This window comes from Nycticebus coucang, chromosome X, assembly GCF_027406575.1.
Source record: "Nycticebus coucang isolate mNycCou1 chromosome X, mNycCou1.pri, whole genome shotgun sequence".
In the NCBI taxonomy this organism is placed as follows: Eukaryota; Metazoa; Chordata; class Mammalia; order Primates; family Lorisidae; genus Nycticebus; species Nycticebus coucang.
Window position 1 is genome coordinate 123623446 of NC_069804.1, and position 18744 is coordinate 123642189.

Here is an 18744-nt window from a genome sequence, read left to right on the forward strand (position 1 = left end):
GCCAAGTAGAAATAATGCCTAAGGTTTGGTGCCCGTAGCTCAGCAAGTAGGGTGCCAGCCACATACACTGAGGCTGGCAGGTTCGAGCCCTCCCAGGCCTGCTAAACAACAATGACAATTTGAACCAAAAAATAGCCAGTTGTTGCAGCAGGCGCCTGTAGTACCAGCTACTCGGGAGGCCGAGGCAAGACAATCACTTAAACCCAACAGTTTGAGGTTGCTGTGAGCTGTGATGGATGCCATGGCCCCAGAGGCGACTTAGTGAAACTCACTCTCAAAAAAATAAAAAAAAAAGAAAGAAATAATGCCTAAAACAGAATATGGAATTAAGGAATAATAGCAAGGGGACTTCCTTCCTTTTCCCTGTCAGTTTCACCAAGAAGATCAATTTAGTGTTCAAGCGCCATGGTCAAGCTATCCTTTTCTTGTTATTAATTCATTGTGTTTCCCTAAGAAGAAAATCTCTTTGGGTTCCTGATAGTGCTCTGGATACTGATATTTTGCTAGTATAGTCAAAGTCTATCCCTTCATGATCCAAATACTTAAGAAAATTGGTATAGAAAGGACATTTCTTAAACTTATAGAGTCCATCTACAGCAAACCCATAGCCAATATCGTATTGAATAGAGTTAAACTGAAATCATTTCCACTCAGATCACGAACTAGACAAGGCTGCCCATTGTCTCCACTGCTCGTTAACATGGTGATGGAAGTTTTACCCATGGCAATTAGGGAAGAAAAGGCGATGAAGGGTATCCATATAGGGTCATAAGAGATCAAACTTTCACTCTTTGCAGATGATATGATTGTATATCTGGAAAAAACCAGGGATTCCACTATAAAACTTTTAGAAGTGATCAAGGAATACAGCAGCATCTCAGGTTACAAAGTCGACATTGATAAATCGGTAGCCTTTATATATACCAACAATAGTCAAGCTGAAAAAACAGTTAAGGACTCTATTCCATTAACAGTAGTGCCAAAGAAGATGAAATATTTGGGAGTTTATCTAACAAAAGACGTGAAAGATCTCTATAAAGAGAACCATGAAACTCTAAGAAAACAAATAGCTGAAAACGTTAACAAATGGAAAAACATGCCATGCTCATGGCTGGGAAGAATCAACATTGTTAAAATGTCCATCGAACCCAAAGCAATATGCAATTTTAATGAAATCCCTATTAAAGCCCCACTGTCATACTTTAAAGATCTTGAAAAAATAATACTTAGTTTTACATGGAATAAAAAAAACAAACAAACCTCGAATAGCCAAGACATTACTCAGAAATAAAATCACAGCAGGAGGAATTACACTCCCAGACCTCAGACTATACTATAAATCAATAGTGATTAAAACAGAATGGTACTGGCACAAAAACAGACAACTAGATGTCTGGAACAGAATAGAGAACCAAGAGACGAATCCAGCTACTTACTGTTATTTAATCTTTGACAAGCCAATTAAAAACATTCAGTGGGGAAAAGATTCCCTATTTAACAAATTGTGCTGGGTGAACTGGCTGGCAACCTGCAGAAGACTTAAACTGGACCCACATCTTTCATCATTAACTAAGACAGACTCTCACTGCATTAAAGATTTAAACTTAAGACATGAAACTATAAAAAATACTAGAAGAGAGTGCAGGGAAAACCCTTAAAGAAATCGGTCTGGGCAAGTATTTTATGAAGAGGACCCCTCCCGGCAATTGAAGCAGCTTCAAAAATACACTACTGGGACCTGATCAAACTAAAAAGCTTCTGCACAGCCAAGAACACAGTAATTGAAGCAAGCAGACAGCCCTCAGAATGGGAGAAAATACTTGTAGGTTATGTCTCCAACAAAGGGTTAATAACCAGAATCCACAGAGAACTCAAACATATAAGCAAGAGAAGAACAAATGATCCCATCGCAGGCTGGGCAAGGGACTTGAAGAGAAACTTCTCTGAAGAAGACAGGCGCATGGCCTACAGACATATGAAAAAATGCTCATCATCTTTAATCATCAGAGAAATGCAAATCAAATCTACCTTGAGATACCATCTAACTCCAGTAAGATTAGCCCATATCACAAAATCCCAACTCAGAGATCTTAGCATGGATGTGGAGAAAAGGGAACAATTCTGCATTGCTGCTGGGCATGAAAATTAAGACATTCCTTTTGGAAAGATGTTTGGAGAACACTTACAGATCTAAAAATAGACCTGTCATTCAATCCTATATTTCCTATACTAGGCATAAACCCAGAAGAAAAAAATCACATTACAACAAAGACATCTGTACCAGAATGTTTATTGCAGCCCAATTCACAATTGCTAAGTAATGGAAAAAGCCGAAGTGCCCATCGATCCAGGAATGGATTAATAAATTGTGGTATATGTACACCATAGAATATTATGCAGCCTTAAATAAAGATGGAGACTTTACCTCGTTCATGTTTACATGGTTGGAGCTGGAACATATTATTCTTAGTAAAGTATCTCAAGAATGGAAGAAAAAGTATCCAATGTACTCAGCCCTACTATGAAACTAATTTTTGGCTTTCATATGAAATCTATAACCCAGTTATAACCTAAAAATATGGGGAATGGGGAGAGGGAGGAGAGAGGATGGGCAGAGGGGAGGTGATAAGTGGGATTACACCTGCGGTGCATCTTACAAGGGTACATGTGAAACTTAGTAAACGTAGAATATAATTGTCTTAACACAATAACTAAGAAAATGCCAGGACTATGGGGGGGAGGAGACAAGATGGCTGACTGAAGCCAGCTTTCCACAGAGGCTCCCATTCAGAAGAGAGTTAAAGGACAAAAATTCAGCAAGTAACCTGGTGGATTTGAGCTGCACTAAGAGAGAAGGTTGTAGAACGCACGTCAACCCCGCTGAGGCGAGCTGCGACCACAAGGATACAAACAAAAGGTACAAAATCCATCACCAAGCGGACGGGAGTCCCCTCCCCCATGAGAATGGCTCAGAGTGCCCCACAAACAACCGGGCAGAGTTCAAAGATCCTCCCACTACACTCCACGGGAGAGACCCTCTAAAAACTGGACCTACCTCCCCTACTAGGGTGCCACAGAGTCCTCCTGCCAGGCATAAAACTGTATAAACTGTATATAGTCTCTACCTGGAATTCCGAGCTCCTAGCGCTCCCCTTCGCTCACACTGGGGTCTGGAGGCCAGTCCCGGTCGGTCGGCGGAGAGGGGACTGCATCGGAGTGGCAGTTCTCTGAGGCACAGTGCGATGGACGTCTTTTGGTGACAATATGGCCAGGCATAAAACTGTATAAAGCTGTGTGTGTTCTCTGCGCATAACCCCAGGCTTCCAGAGCTCCCCGCGCTCCCCTCTGCTCTCGCTCCAAGGTCTGGAGGCCTGTCCCCTAGGGGTCCAGACTCTTGGGCAATTGCTCGAGGGGTGTAGACAGTGCTGGGCTGCAGCTGGTCGGTGCAGACTCTGGGATATGGGAGCAGAGAGAGGATGGTTGGCCGGAAGGGAGTTACACCGGAGAAACGGTTGCCTGAGCCATAAGGCAGCAGCCCCCTTTTGCTAGCAATACGGCTCACTACAGAATATTCTGAAGCCACACCCCCTGTCTCCCTGGGCAACCAGAGACTCTGAGTTTGCCTGAGGCAACTCCAACTTGCAAACCAGGGAAACTTCCAGAGTGGGGCTGACCCAGAGGTCCGCTTTACTAAACATAAGACGCACCTGGCCCTCAGGGGATTGTTAGCCTATAGACAATACAAGAGCAAGGACAAGCTGATTTGGAACTCAATTCAGCTTCTCTTCTGCAGGGGAAACACAGAGTTGTTCTGTTCTGTTCTGTCAGTAACATTAATCAGGGGCAAGACTGGACCTGAGTGAAAATAACTCAACCTTCATCTAGCGCCCGAGGTTGTCAGGTCTCACCTCCTCCTGCTGGAGAGAGGCAGAGCGCAGCGGCCTGGCAGACTTCCTTGTGATTCAGGCAGGTACAAACTCCTGGAGTACCCATTCACTACAGGCAACTGGGTCAGCCAACTGCAGGGCTATCAGTGACTGGGTGTGAAGTGGTGCAAGGTGGGGAAGGAGGCAGCAACCTTCCCAGGCTGATTTATAGGCTGGGAGGCTTCTCCTGACTCCACGCAGCACTGGCGCAAGCCACACCAGAGTAGTCACCAGACCCCTGTGATCTAGTTCCCAGAGACCTCTTAAACTCTCTCACCCGAGACAGGTGCAGACTGAGACAATTGATTTGGACCTTTTTGAACTGAACCAATCACCTGAGGACAAATCAGGTGGTTCCCTAGGTGCACGGTGGTAGGAAGGTTTGATTTTTCTTTCCAATTGTTTGCTGGTGGGGGGCGGGGTGACTTAATTGCTGATATTTCTCCACAGCTGAGACTTCAATCCAAAGTATCTGTTTCACTAGGGTGGAACAGAAACCAGCTGAAAACAAGGCAGAACCATTTAGCCCCACCACACCAGACAGGGCCCCAGTTTCTCAGGCCACAACAACGTACAGGCCCTCGACAAAGCCCCAGGGCGAAAAAATCAGAGCGAGTAAAACAACCATGGGGCGGAATCAGTGGAAAAACTCTGGTAACAGGAATAACCAGAAAAAATCAAGGAAAGATATGGCAGGTGCAATTGAAGATCCCATTCATAAACAACTGGTTAAGATGTCAGAAATCAAATTCAGAATTTGGATTGCAAACAAGATTAACAAAGTGGAATTAGGAATTCAAGGAGAAATTCAAAAGTTGTCTCAAGAATTTAACGAATTTAAAAACAAAACCACCAAAGACTTAGACACACTGAAGCAAGAATTTGCAGCCCTCAAAGACATGAAAAATACAGTAGAATCTCTCAGTAACAGAATGGAGCAAGCAGAAGAAAGGATTTCTGATCTCGAAGATAAAGCCTTTGAACGCTCCCAAACTTTCAAAGAGGAAGAGAAATGGAGAGGAAAAACGGATCACTCATTCAGAGAGCTCTGGGATAATTTGAAGAAGGCAAATATCCGAATCATAGGAGTTCCAGAAACAGATGAAGTGGCCTCGCTGGGCACAGAGGCCCTTCTGCATGAAATTATGAAAGAGAATTTTCCGGACATGCCTAGAGATTCTGAAATTCAGATAGCGGACAGCTTCAGAACCCCAGCATGACTCAACGCCAATAAGACATCCCCCAGGCATATCATAATTAACTTCACTAAAGTTAATACGAAGGAGAAAATCCTCAAAGCTGCCAGGAGAAAGAAAACCATTACCTTCAAAGGGAAGAATATTAGAATGACTGCAGATCTCTCTGCTGAAACTATTCAAGCCAGAAGAGGGTGGTCACTGACTTTTAATCTCCTAAAGCAAAATAACTTTCAACCCTGGATCTTGTATCCAGCTAAACTGAGTTTCATCTATGATGGAGAAATTAAATACTTTAATGACATTCATATGTTGAAGAAATTTGCCATAACCAAACCAGCTCTTCAGGATATTCTCAGACCTATCCTCCATAATGACCAACCCAATCCTATACCACAAAAGTAAACTCACTCAGAAACTTCGGATCAAACTCCAATTTCCACACTGGCGAAAGGATTAAAAATGGCCACTGAATTTTTGAAAAACTCGATACCCAAAACTTCACCAGACTTATCAATATTCTCCATTAATGTGAACGGCTTAAACTGTCCTCTAAACAGGCATAGGTTAGCTGACTGGATACAAAAACTCAGGCCAGATATCTGTTGCTTACAAGAGTCACATCTTAACCTAAAAGACAAATTCAGACTCAGGGTGAAAGGATGGTCATCCATATTTCAGGCAAATGGTAATCAGAAAAAAGCAGGTGTTGCAATTTTATTTGCAGATACAATAGGCTTTAAACCAACAAAAGTAAGGAAGGACAAGAATGGTCACTTCATATTTGTTAAGGGTAATACCCAATATGATGAGATCTCAATTATTAATATCTATGCACCCAACCAGCATGCACCTCAATTTATAAGAGAAACTCTAACAGACATGAGCAACATGATTTCCTCCAGCTCCATAATCGTCGGAGATTTCAACATTCCTTTGGCAGTGTTGGATCAATCCTCCAACAAGAAGCTGAGCAAAGAAATCTTAGATTTAAACCTACCCATCCAACATTTGGATTTAGCAGACATCTACAGAACATTTCATCCCAACAAAACTGAATACACATACTTCTCATCAGCCCATGGAACTTACTCCAAAACTGATCACATCTTAGGTCACACGTCTAACCTCAGTAAATTTAAAGGAACAGAAATTATTCCATGCATCTTCTCGGACCACCATGGAATAAAACTTGAGCTGAGTAACAACAGGAATATGCATACTCATACAAAAACATGGAAGTTAAATAACCTTATGCTGAATGATAGCTCGGTCAGAGATGAGATTAAGAAAGAAATCGCCAATTTTTTGAAATAAAACAACAATGAAGACAGGAACTATCAGAACCTCTGGGACACTGCAAAGGCAGTTCTAAGAGGGAAATTTATAGCACTGCAAGCCTTCCTCAAGAAAACGGAAAGAGAGGAAGTTAACAACTTAATGGCACATCTCAAACAACTGGAAAAGGAAGAATATTCCAACCCCAAACCCAGTAGAAGAAAAGAAATAACCAAAATTAGAGCAGAATTAAATGAAATTGAAAAGAAAAGAATAAAAAAAAGATCAATAAGTCAAAAAGCTGGTTTTTCGAAAAGGTCAATAAAGTAGATAAACCTTTGGCCAACCTAATCAGGAGAAAAATAGTTAAATCTCTAATCTCATCAATCAGAAACAACAAAGACAAAATAACAACAGACTCGTCAGAAATCAAAAAAATCCTTAATGAATATTACAAGAAACTTTATTCTCAGAAATATGAAAATCTGAAGGAAATTGACCAATACTTGGAAGCACGTCACCTTCCAAGACTTAGCCAGAATCATGTGGAAATGTTGAACAGGCCCATATCAAGTTCGGTAATAGCATCAACCATACAAAACCTCCCTAAAAAGAAAAGCCCGGGACCAGATGGTTTCACATCTGAATTCGACCAAACCTTTAAAGACGAATTAGTACCTATATTACTCAACCTGTTCCAAAAGGTAGAAAAAGAAGGAAGACTACCCAACACGTTCTATGAAGCAAACATCACCCTGATCCCCAAACCAGGGAAAGACCCAACAAGAAAAGAAAATTATAGACCAATATCACTAATGAATAAAGATGCAAAAATATTCAACAAGATCCTAACAAACAGAATCCAGCAACACATCAAACAAATTATACATCATGACTAAGTCGGTTTTATCCCAGTATCTCAAGGCTGGTTCAATATACGTAAATCTATAAATGTAATCCAGCACATAAACAAATTAAAAAACAAAGACCATATGATTCTCTCAATCGATGCAGAAAAAGCTTTTGATAATATCCAGCATCCCTTCATGATCAGAACACTTAGGAAAATCGGTATAGAAGGGACATTTCTTAAACTAATAGAGACCATTTACAGCAAACCCACAGCCAATATCATATTGAATGGAGTTAAATTGGAATCATTTCCATTTAGATCAGGAACCAGACAAGGCTGCGCATTATCTCCATTGCTTTTCAACATTGTAATGGAAGTTTTAGCCACTGCGATTAAGGAAGAAAAGGCGATCAAGGGTATCCATATAGGGTCAGAAGAGATCAAACTTTCACTCTTCGCGGATGATATGATAGTATATCTGGAAAACACTAGGGACTCTACTACAAAACTCTTAGAAGTGATCAAGGAATACAGCAGCGTCTCAGGTTACAAAATCAACATTCATAAATCGGTAGCCTTTATATATACCAACAACAGTCAAGTTGAAAAAACAATTAAGGACTCTATCCCATTCACAGTAGTGCCAAAGAAGATGAAATATTTGGGAATTTATTTAACAAAGGACGTGAAAGATCTCTATAAAGAGAACTATGAAACTCTAAGAAAAGAAATAGCTGAAAATATTAACAAATGGAAAATCATACCATGCTCATGGCTGGGAAGAATCAACATAGTTAAAATATCTATACTACCCAAAGCAATATATAATTTCAATGCAATCCCTATTAAAACTCCACTGTCATACTTTAAAGATCTGGAAAAAACAATACTTCTTTTTATATGGAATCAGAAAAAACCTCGAATAGCCAAGACATTACTCAGAAATAAAAACAAAGCAGGAGGAATTATGCTACCAGACCTCAGACTATACTACAAATCAATAGTGATCAAAACAGCATGGTATTGGCACAAAAACAGAGAGGTAGATGTCTGGAATAGAATAGAGAATCAAGAGATGAATCCAGCTACTTACCGTTATTTAATCTTTGACAAGCCAATTAAAAACATTCAGTGGGGAAAAGATTCCCTATTTAACAAATGGTGCTGGGTGAACTGGCTGGCAACCTGTAAAAGACTGAAAATGGACCCACACCTTTCACCATTAACTAAGACAGACTCTCACTGGATCAAAAATTTAAACTGAAGACATGAAACTATAAAAATACTAGAGGAGAGTGCAGGGAAAACCCTTGAAGAGATCGGGATGGGCGAGTATTTTATGAGGAGGACCCCCCGGTCAATTGAAGCAGCTTCAAAAACACACTACTGGGACTTGATCAAACTAAAAAGCTTCTGCACAGCCAAGAACACAGTAAGTGAAGCAAGCAAACAGCCCTGAGAATGGGAGAAGATATTTGCAGGTTATGTCTCTGACAAAGGTTTAATAACCAGAATCCACAGAGAACTCAAACGCATTAGCAAGAATAGAACAAGGGATCCCATCGCAGGCTGGGCAAGGGATTTGAAGAGAAACTTCTCTGAAGAAGACAGGCTTGCGGCCTTCAGACATATGAAAAAATGCTCATCATCTTTAATCATCAGAGAAATGCAAATCAAAACTACTTTGAGATACCATCTAACTCCAGTGAGACTAGCCTATATCACAAAATCCCAAGACCAGAGATGTTGGCACAGATGTGCAGAAAAGGGAACACTTTTGCACTGCTGGTGGGAATGCAAATTAATACATTCCTTTTGGAAAGAGATATGGAGAACACTTAGAGATCTAAAAATAGATCTGCCATTCAATCCTGTAATTCCTCTGCTGGGCATATACCCAGAAGACCAAAAATCACATCATAACAAAGATATTTGTACCAGAATGTTTATTGCAGCCCAATTAATAATTGCTAAGTCATGGAAGAAGCCCAGGTGCCCATCGATCCACGAATGGATTAATAAATAGTGGTATATGTACACCATGGAATATTATGCAGCCTTAAAGAAAGATGGAGACTTTACCTCTTTCATGTTTACATGGATGGAGCTGGAACATATTCTTCTTAGTAAAGTATCTCAAGAATGGAAGAGAAAGTACCCAATGTACTCAGCCCTACTATGAGACTAATTTAGGGTTTTCACATGAAAGCTATAACCCAGTTACAACCTAAGAATAGGGCGAAGGGAGAAAGGGAGGGGAGGGAGGGGGGAGTGGGTAGAGGGAAGGGGATTGGTGGGATTACACCAGCGGTGCATCTTACAAGGTTATATGTGAAACTTGGTAAACGGTCTGTGAAGCTAGTGAATGATGCCCGATGATCATATCAATGTACACAGCTATGATTTAATAAAAAAAAAGGAAGAAAAAAAAGAAAATGCCAGGAAGGCTATATTAACCAGTGCGATGAAAATGTATTACACTGTTTATAAAACCAATGCATAGTGCCCCATGATCGCATTAATGTCCACAGCTATAATTTAACATTAATAAAAAAAGTCAAAGTCTAACATGTACGTGTGACCATTTGTAGAAGAGACTTAATCTCACCCAACATAGTACCCACTAGTTATAATCAATCCTTCTACCCAAACTGTCATTTTTAACAGCTGAATTTAAATCTTGGCATCAGACTCAAGACTTTGGACTTCAATGTTGATTGTATTAAGGAAAGGCAAAGCATAATTTTTTTAGCTCTCTATCCCTAAGTAAAGAGATGGGTTGTTGGATGACTGGATCTAACAGTAGAAATTGAGAATTAGACTCATAATCCCCTAATGTTAATAAAAATATGTGTTTACTAGATCATAACCATAAAATGAACTCTTGACAATATTGAGGATGGTTTTAAATGAGTGGGCATCCCAAGACAATGAAATACTGTGAACTAGAGTCTGTTTTGACATGATTTTATAATTTTAAAAAAGAACTTATCTTCTTACTGCTTTAACCGAATTGGATGGTAGTAAACCCCCCTTTTTGAGGTGAAACATTTATTAATTCAATCCAAAATTCTATTATCACCTTGTTTCCACTAAGGGGGGGTCTATTTACCAGTGTAGCTAACTCTAGTAACTCAGGTGCAGCTTAAATCCATTTCCGGCTAATTTGTGCCACAAGCGTAGATCTAGGTCAGAATTACATGCTTTAAGTTCTAGTTTTCAGGCTTAGAAAAGGATGCACAGCAAGAAAACGGTTGCTGAAGTCATTCATAGGTTGCTGCAGTAAACGATGGGGTTTCGGGCTAACAAATATCAAGACAAAAATCTTCTTTAAAACATTCCCCATTTCATTTATAGCTTCAGCCCTTGATTTCAAGGCTGAACATTACCATCCAATCCATTTTTGCAAATAAGTAAAGCAAAACTTCTGACCTCAGAGATTTCTCTGCCTGTTTCTATACTCTGTAATATATAATCTGAATAGCAAAATTGCCACGTTATCCCAGCAGCAATCATAACTTGGGTCACATGGGCGGGTATAAGTCAATATGGGAAAGTTGCTTCAATGTCCTCTCATTATTCTACAAAGCCATGGGCAGGCAAAAACCCAACCAACTCGATTTTTCAAATTTAGTGTTCACCGATTTTGTGCATGATTTTTGATCTAATTAATTTCGAACCACAACTAACTGATGGTGAATTTTAGCTGAGATTATCCACTACTTTTAAGTAGATGCCTCATATAGAGAATGATTCAGTTAAAATATAGCCCAGATCAAGGAATATGACAAAGCCTTATTTTTTAAACACTACTTATGGCTTCAAATCTAGCATTTAGGGGTATGAGTAAAAGGATGAATATATATGAAATGGGGTATGAGTAAAAGGATGACTTTCCTAGAAAATAATTAGTAAGACTTTTTAAAATTTATGAAAGCCATAACCAGATTGAAGGAGACCGGGGGAGATATATGTCCCAGCACACATATATTTCAAGCTTTAATTTCAAAATCAGCTCCTGTTATTGTTTTGGATAAAATACGAGCACCAAATTACCTTTCTGTTCCCCTCATCCAAATCCAAGTACAATTCCTTAAGTGGAAGCTAGCTCACACTCCCCTCCTTACTCCCCCCAAGCTTCCCCTTTTTTTTTTGTGGAGGTAATTTTTGGAATATAGACCTCAGCCATTACATTCCAATTTTAAAGTCAAACGATGTCATGTGACCATCACCCTGGTGGCATCAGAGACTTGAGCACGTGATGCTAATTGGCATGTGTGGGACTGAGGCCACTCAGTTGGAATTCAGGGTAAACTTCACCTCGGGGATCAAGTTTAGGTTTCCAAATCTATTGTGACAGCCAGTAATGTGGAGTACGTGCTTACGCCTCAGTAGTTTTTAATTCCACCTAAGTTTTTTACCGACGGTGACGAGCCAGGCTCCCGCCTACCTCCCCAGCCCTAGCAACAGACTGGGCACCTCAAGCATCCCGCCTGTGTGATGCCAATTCTCGAGGCTCTCCAGCCCGCTTAGTTTCAAGCTCAATCTTCTGCACAACGTTGTTCCCATCAGGTGAGAAGTAAGGAGAAGCGCGTAAGGCAAGTTGTCAGATGCCATTAACCCCACTCCTCTTCTGGACTGGGATCATCTAACTCCCCCAATCCCGGGCGGTCAGAAACGCCAGCACGCCAGTGCAGCGGCGGCAGGAGTAACTTTGGTACTGGCCAAAAGCCAGGGCGGGGTTGGTCGGCGTCCCCGGGCCTCTCATTAGACCGCTTAAGTACTGAGGTTGGAGAAAAGTAAACACAGGCAAGTGCAGCTGTGCTAGGGGAAGTGGCGGGTATTACCCTCTCCCAACACTCCCTCGGCTCTGCCCGTCCAGGAGCCCGGAGAGGTCCCAGGCTGCTGCTGCCCGACCGCGCGCTCAGGGCTGCAGAGCCGAAGGAGCTGAGCAAGCTGCAGACAGGAGCGCGGGGTCCGGGGAGAAGAGAACGGAAAGGTACTGCCCTACTGGCCTGGAGATGTTCTGCTACTGAAAGAAAAGAAACTGCTGACTCATAGGGAGACGCAGTGCGATCGCGACGCTCTCGCTAAGGGCAAAGGAGGGAAGCAGCCTGAGGAGGCAACTCGAGCCTGTTTCACTCCTGGGCCACGGCCACCCCACCCCTGAAGCCCAGGGTCGGCTTAAGCCCGTCGGGTCACCCGAGGCGGGCGTGTGGGGCTGGAGGAGTAACAGACTGCTGGCTCCGGGATTTCCTGAGTCCGGGCGGGAGTGGGGTTGGCAGTAGCTGGAGAACAGAGGAAGTTAGGCGCTCAATTTCCACTTCAGGGCCAAAGCCACCTAAGAGGATCAGGGCAAGGGCTGGCGTCAAGGACTCCAGCCCAAGCTTGGCAACAAGTTAAGAGCAACTAGTGAGAAAGCGCCGGTTAATAGAGTGAAGAGCAGAGAGCGTGTTTGCAGTGGGTGGATGGTGGGGAACCCTCCGTCACTCCCACCGATTTCTTTTTGGGAATGAGCGTCTGAGGGCTCCTACTGAAATTTCTCCGACCTCCCTCTGTGCCCTCCGCACCAGCACCACCACCCCGTGCGAGGCACGTTCCTGCTGAGGTTCGGGAGATGCTGTTCCCAGGACTCACTCCTGCCCACGCCCAGGAAACCCGCTCCCCTGGTGCGGGTCTGAACCTTCAAAGCACTTACGTAAAGTCGCAGAGTCCGGGAGCTGACCCTACGACCTCCAACCAAATCGCTCAGACAACTTCTGCCGCTCGGAATCTTTGTGGCTGTGGTTCTAAAGCCTGCGCTCCCTCCCCTCTTGCCAGCCCCCTCCGCCCCTCGGCCGGCGCCATTGTCTCGGGTGGTGCTAGCAGTCGGCCTGGGAACCAGGAAGAGGATTGGGCCACGAGTCTGTCACGTCCACTGGGTGGGGATCTGGGAGAACTGCCTTGGGGATGGGCACCCAAGAAAGATGGGGACTGTTACTCTGGGGCAGGGAGCGGAGACCGGCTCCCCCCTTCCTGATTCTCCCCCTTCTCCCTGGGCTAAGAAGAGGTTTTCGAAGCCCAACATGGGAGTACATATTCCTAGAATCTTGAGGAACAAATGAAAAACGTGAATGTTGGGCACAATTTGAACGTCGCCTATTTAATTTTGTGGGGAGGAGTCGGAATACAATCTTGAAGAGAATCTCAGCGTGGGGGAGGAGCTTTCCTACTTTCCTCTGTTTGGACTGGCCCAGGTCCCCAGTGATGCAGAGGGAAATCTTCCCTTTGCTTAAGTAGTCAAGTGGGGGGGGGGAATATAGGCAGGGCAGCGCCCTCAAGCCTTTGGCCTCAAGCCAAGGAAATTGTTGACCAAAATCACCTCTCTGATATATTTGTTTATGCGGAGAGGGCTAAGAGGTGGAGATGAGAGGGGGTCGTGGAAGCACCTTGGAAGTACTGTTTGTCTGAAAATGAGTGCCAATTCTTACCAGTCTCCTTTCACCAGAATAAAAACCTGGAGACAGTGCTTCTGCTTCTTAGAGCACCATTTTTTCTCTGCCCACAAGATTGCCTCAATACCATAGCTGACCTCTTTTATTAATACACCCGGGGTTTCCCCTTCTTTCTTATCTGTATTCCAATCTTATAGCTTATCCTTGGTCCAAAATCAACTCCTAGGGCCAGAGTTTGAGGGATTCCCCAGGGTCATGTCAAGTAATTGGCTTGTGGGACAGCTGTAGAAGAAAAAGTCTAAACTCGGGTGGTGCCTGTGGCTCAAAGAAGTAGGGCACTGGCCCCATATACCGGAGGTGGTGGGTTCAAATCCGGCCCTGGCCCAAAATTGCCAAGAAAAAAAAAAAAAAAAGAAGAAGAAGAAGAAGAAAAAGTCTAAACTCTTTCTTGTTCCAGTCCTACTCCTTTTATTCAGGGAACGTGTACTTGGAAAGTTCTGTTAAAAACTGAAATTGGTTCAATGAAGTTGCATTTTACATGCACCAGGAAAAATGTTAAGAGAAGCTCGAAAATTTGAATGTTCTTGTAAAGGAACCCCCATTTCATATGCTATTATGAATTTCCTTAGAGAAATTAACCCATAGTGAGAGCCAGAGCTTCTTAAATGGGAAGGAGTTGGGGAGTTCATATACTGCCTAAAGGTTAAACTAGCAGAGGACTTGGCACTGGGAAAAGGCCTTGTTAAATATTAATTAATGATTAACCAGCTGGAATAACTTATGAAAGGCACAGGAAGGTGAATAAGAAATGAGAGAACAATCCTGCTTTCAGAAACATTAAATTTCTGTATGAGAGATTTTCTTCTGGGTCAGGTTTGGGTCAGCACAAAAATACTGACTGCAACATGTTGGTGATGGATAGAATATGCAGTGTATCGCCCCACACATTTACAGTAGGCTCCAAAATGAGATTTCTAACATTCAATAATTGGCTCAAAGTTGGATGTGGCTTCTGGAATTCTCTGTGCAAAATTTCTAGATACAGGAAGTGATCAATTTTCTACATTTACAGTGTCTTCCAGTCACCACTGAAGTTTCCACCTGCTTTTTTTTGTTGTTGTTGTTAGAGCGACAGAGTCTCACTTTATCGCCCCAGTAGAATGTCATGATGTCACAGCTCATAGCAACCTCCAACTCCTGGGCTTAGGCGATTCTCTTGCCTCAGCCTCCCAAGTAGCTGGAACTACAGGCACCGGCCCCAACGCCTGGCTATTTTTTTTTTTTTGCAGTTCGGCCAGTGACGTGTTCGAACCCACCACCCTCGGTATATGGAGCCTGCACCCTACCCAATAAGCCACTGGCCGCCCTCCACCTGCTTTTTTTTTGTGTGTGGGGGGGTCTTATGTTGCCTTTATTTTTAAAACTATGGAACGCTTCACGAATTTCGTGTCATCCTTGCGCAGGGGCGATGCTAATCTTCTCTGTATCGTTCCAATTTTAGTATATGTGCTGCCAAAGCGAGCACCCTCCACCTGCTTTTAAACTTAAATTACAGTCTGTGCAATAGCATGAAGGGACTCTGCAAGCTAAAATTTTCAGAATGGATATATTTGTCTTAATTACTTAACTTGGTATTAGAGTTTAGTTTATTTTTCAAGTTCTAGGGTTTAAAAAAGTCAAAATATTAAGAATCTTACGCATATGCTACTTATGTTTTTCTGTTTCTTATTCAAGAAAGCTTGCATAGAAGCGTCTCTTTCATAAAGGTCTTCCTTTACCACTAACACTGAGGATGTCAAAACAACAGCAACAAAAAGCCATGTATATAAGTCTCTCACAGACCCTGTGAATCAGTAACTTAAGAGTTTTTGCCTTTTCCTTCCATTTCCAATTTTCAATCCCACATGCCTTTGTAATAAATAACCTAAAGTCAATATCACAAAAATTTGAAAAGCATTTCTTCTTCCTGTCCTCTTTTTATGTCACAGGTAGGCTTCAATTTCTCCTTTTTTTCCTTCTTTCAATATGCACATCCCCCTTTTCCTTACTCTTTTTCCTATTTTTCTGCTCAACATCTCCCCAGTCCAGTACACAATTTATTATGTGTAGTCTGAATTTTCCCTTGAAATTTTCTGGAATAAGTTTTCAGTTTCCTTTGTATCCATTTTTTTAAAACCTCCTTTTTATGGTCTAATAAAAAGTAATTTTGCTCTGCGAACTTTTTATAATATTATAGAAGAATAACCTACAAAATGTTGATCAGTTTAATACTGAATCATTTTTCTAACTCATCTAATTGCTTTCTCAGTGCCTAAATGTACGGTTGTTTACAAATGTTTTAATTAATTGCTTATTATTTTATCAGTTCATTTATTATTTTTTTACATGATAATTCTATTGCATGTTTTGCTACTTTCAGGTTCCTGAATTGATACTCAATTCATCTTTTTTTGAGATAGAGTTTCACTTGGTCACCCTTAGTAGAGTGTGGTGGCATCACAGCTCACAGCTCACAGCAACCTCAAACTCCTGGGCTTAAGCGATCCTCTTGCCTCAGCCTCCCAAGTAGCCGGGACAATAGGCGCCCACCACAATGCCTGACTATTTTTAGAGGTGGGGGGTCTCACTCTGGCTCAGGCTGGTCTGGACTTGTGAGTTCAGGCAATCCACATGTCTCAGCCTCCCAAGTGCTAGGATTACAGGCAAGAGCCACTGAACCCGGACTGTTTTTTTTTTTTTTTTTTTGAGACAGAACCTCTATTGTTCAATGCCATGGTTTTAGCCTAACTCACAGCAACCTGAAACTCCTGGGTTCAAGCAATCCTCCTTCCTCAGCCTCCCTGAAGCCTGGCTAATTTTTCTGTTTTTCAGCAGAGACTGGGTCTCTCTCTTGCTCAAGCTGATCTCAACTCTTGAGCTCAAGTGATCCTCTCACCTGGATCTTCCAGACAGCTAGGATTACAGGCATGAGCTATTTCTCCCACCCCTCAATTTCTTTTTTTTATAGAACATAGTTGAAGTCGGGCATGGTGCCTGGAGGCAGTAGCATCCAGTAGTTTGAGACCTGCCTGGGTAACAAAGGGAGAGTCAACCTCTAAAAAAAATAAGAAAAATTAGCTGGGCTTGGTGGCACTCCCCTGGGGTCCCAGCTACTCAGGAGGTTGAGATGAGAGGATTGCTTGAGGCCAGGAGTTAGATACTGCAGTGAGTTATGATGGTGTCACTGCACTCCAGCCTAGGTGACATAATGAGACCTCATCTCTTTTTAAAAAATGTTGTGACATGAAATTTTTATTAAATTATGATTTGAAAGGTTTATCCTTAAAATATCAGGGAAAGAGGAAATCTAGGTAGATGTGAACAATTATTATTTTTTTTTATTTTTTGAGACAGGGTTTCACTATGTTGCCCTTGGAAGAGTGCTGTGGCATCACAGCTCACAGCAACCTCAAACTCTTGGGCTTAAGCGATTCTCTTGCCTCAGACTCCCAAGTAGCTGGGACTACAGGCACCCGCCACAACGTCGGGGTATTTTTTTTGTTATTGTTGTCATTGCTGTTTTAGCAGGACCTGGCTAAACAACACCTACCAGCCCTGGTGCATTTGGGCAGATGCCCCAACCACTTAGCTAAGGCACCAAGCCCAATTCTTAACATTTTTTGATCCAGGCTGGGCATGGTGTCTCTTGCCTGTAGTCCTAGCACTCTGGGAGGCTAAGGCAGGTGGATTGCTTGAGCTCATGAGCTTGAAACAGCCTGAGCAAGAGTGAGACCCCATCTCTAATAAAATAGAAAAACTAGCTGGTTGTGGTGGTACATGCCTGTAGTCCCAGCAACTCAGGAGGCTGAGGCAGGAAGATTGGTTGAGCCTAAGAGTTTGAGGTCAGTGTGAGCTATGATAGCACCACAGCACTATGCAGCAGAGTAAAACTGTGTTTCAAAATAATAATAAATATATATATATATATTTGATTCAAAGGATGCAAAGTTGAAGTTATTCCTATTATTTACTAAGTGAAGAGTGTTTTCCTGTTTCCAGGAAATATACACAAAATATACACATGCGTAGCACACGAATGTTAATTCCTTTACTAGGCAGTTGTCAAATATTTTTCAAGCCTCAGAAGTTACTATAAATCTGGATGTCTGCTAAGGCAGGTCAATTATCTTGCAAACACGTTCTCATGAAGAACTACTGTGATGTGTTCAAAGTTATTTTAGATCTTCACTTGTTGAATAAAAGAGTAGGGTGTCACCTACTCTTCAAAGGAATAGGGCTCTGGCCCCATATGCCGGAGGTGGGGGGTTCAAACCTAGCCCAGCCAAAAACTGCAAAAAAAAAAATAATAAAAAAATAAAAAAAGTAAAAGACAAAAAATCAATTGAAATATCTTTAATACGATTAGGACATATTTAATCAGCATTACCCTTATATTATGTACATTCAATGAAGGTCACTGTCATCGCTGGAAATACTCAAAATTAAAGTGTTTCCCCTGAATTTGGTGCCTATAAATATATATAATCAGTCAATAATAATCTTTAATGAGCCTGTTATGTACTACTAATGTTGAATTAGGTATTATAAGCAGCATCAAAAAAGTATAGGCCCAAAATCCAAGGAATTAAGGGTCTAATATTCAAGATCAAAATCAACATAAGTGGCTCGATGCCTGTAGCTCAGCGCCTAGGGTGCCAGCCACATATACTGGAGCTGGTGGGTTTGAATCCAGCCTGGGCCTGCCAAACAACAATGACAACTATAACCAAAAGAAAAAAGAAATAGCCAGGTGTTGTGGTGGGCCCCTGTATTCCCAGCTATTCGGAAGGCTGAGGCATGAGAATCGCTTAAGCCCAAGAGTTTGAGGTTGCTGTGAGCTGTGATACCACGGTACTCTACCCAGGGCAACATAAACTCGGTCTCAAAAAAAAAAAAAAATCAATGTAAGTAAAGTAATGAGAAAACAACTCAAGGCAGAATATTTAAGGAGTGTTGTGAGAATTCTGAAAAAAATGGGAATGTGGCCAGGAGGGGTGGCTCCGACCTGTAAACCCAGT

General features: G+C 42.1%; 1 non-coding gene across 1 annotated transcript; it reads right to left on the minus strand.

The window, feature by feature from the left end:
• Nucleotides 1-15106: 15106 nt before the first annotated feature.
• Nucleotides 15107-15212, minus strand: LOC128578676 (U6 spliceosomal RNA). Its single transcript, XR_008377816.1, has one exon. It is a non-coding gene; the product is annotated as a U6 spliceosomal RNA (small nuclear RNA).
• Nucleotides 15213-18744: the final 3532 nt, after the last annotated feature.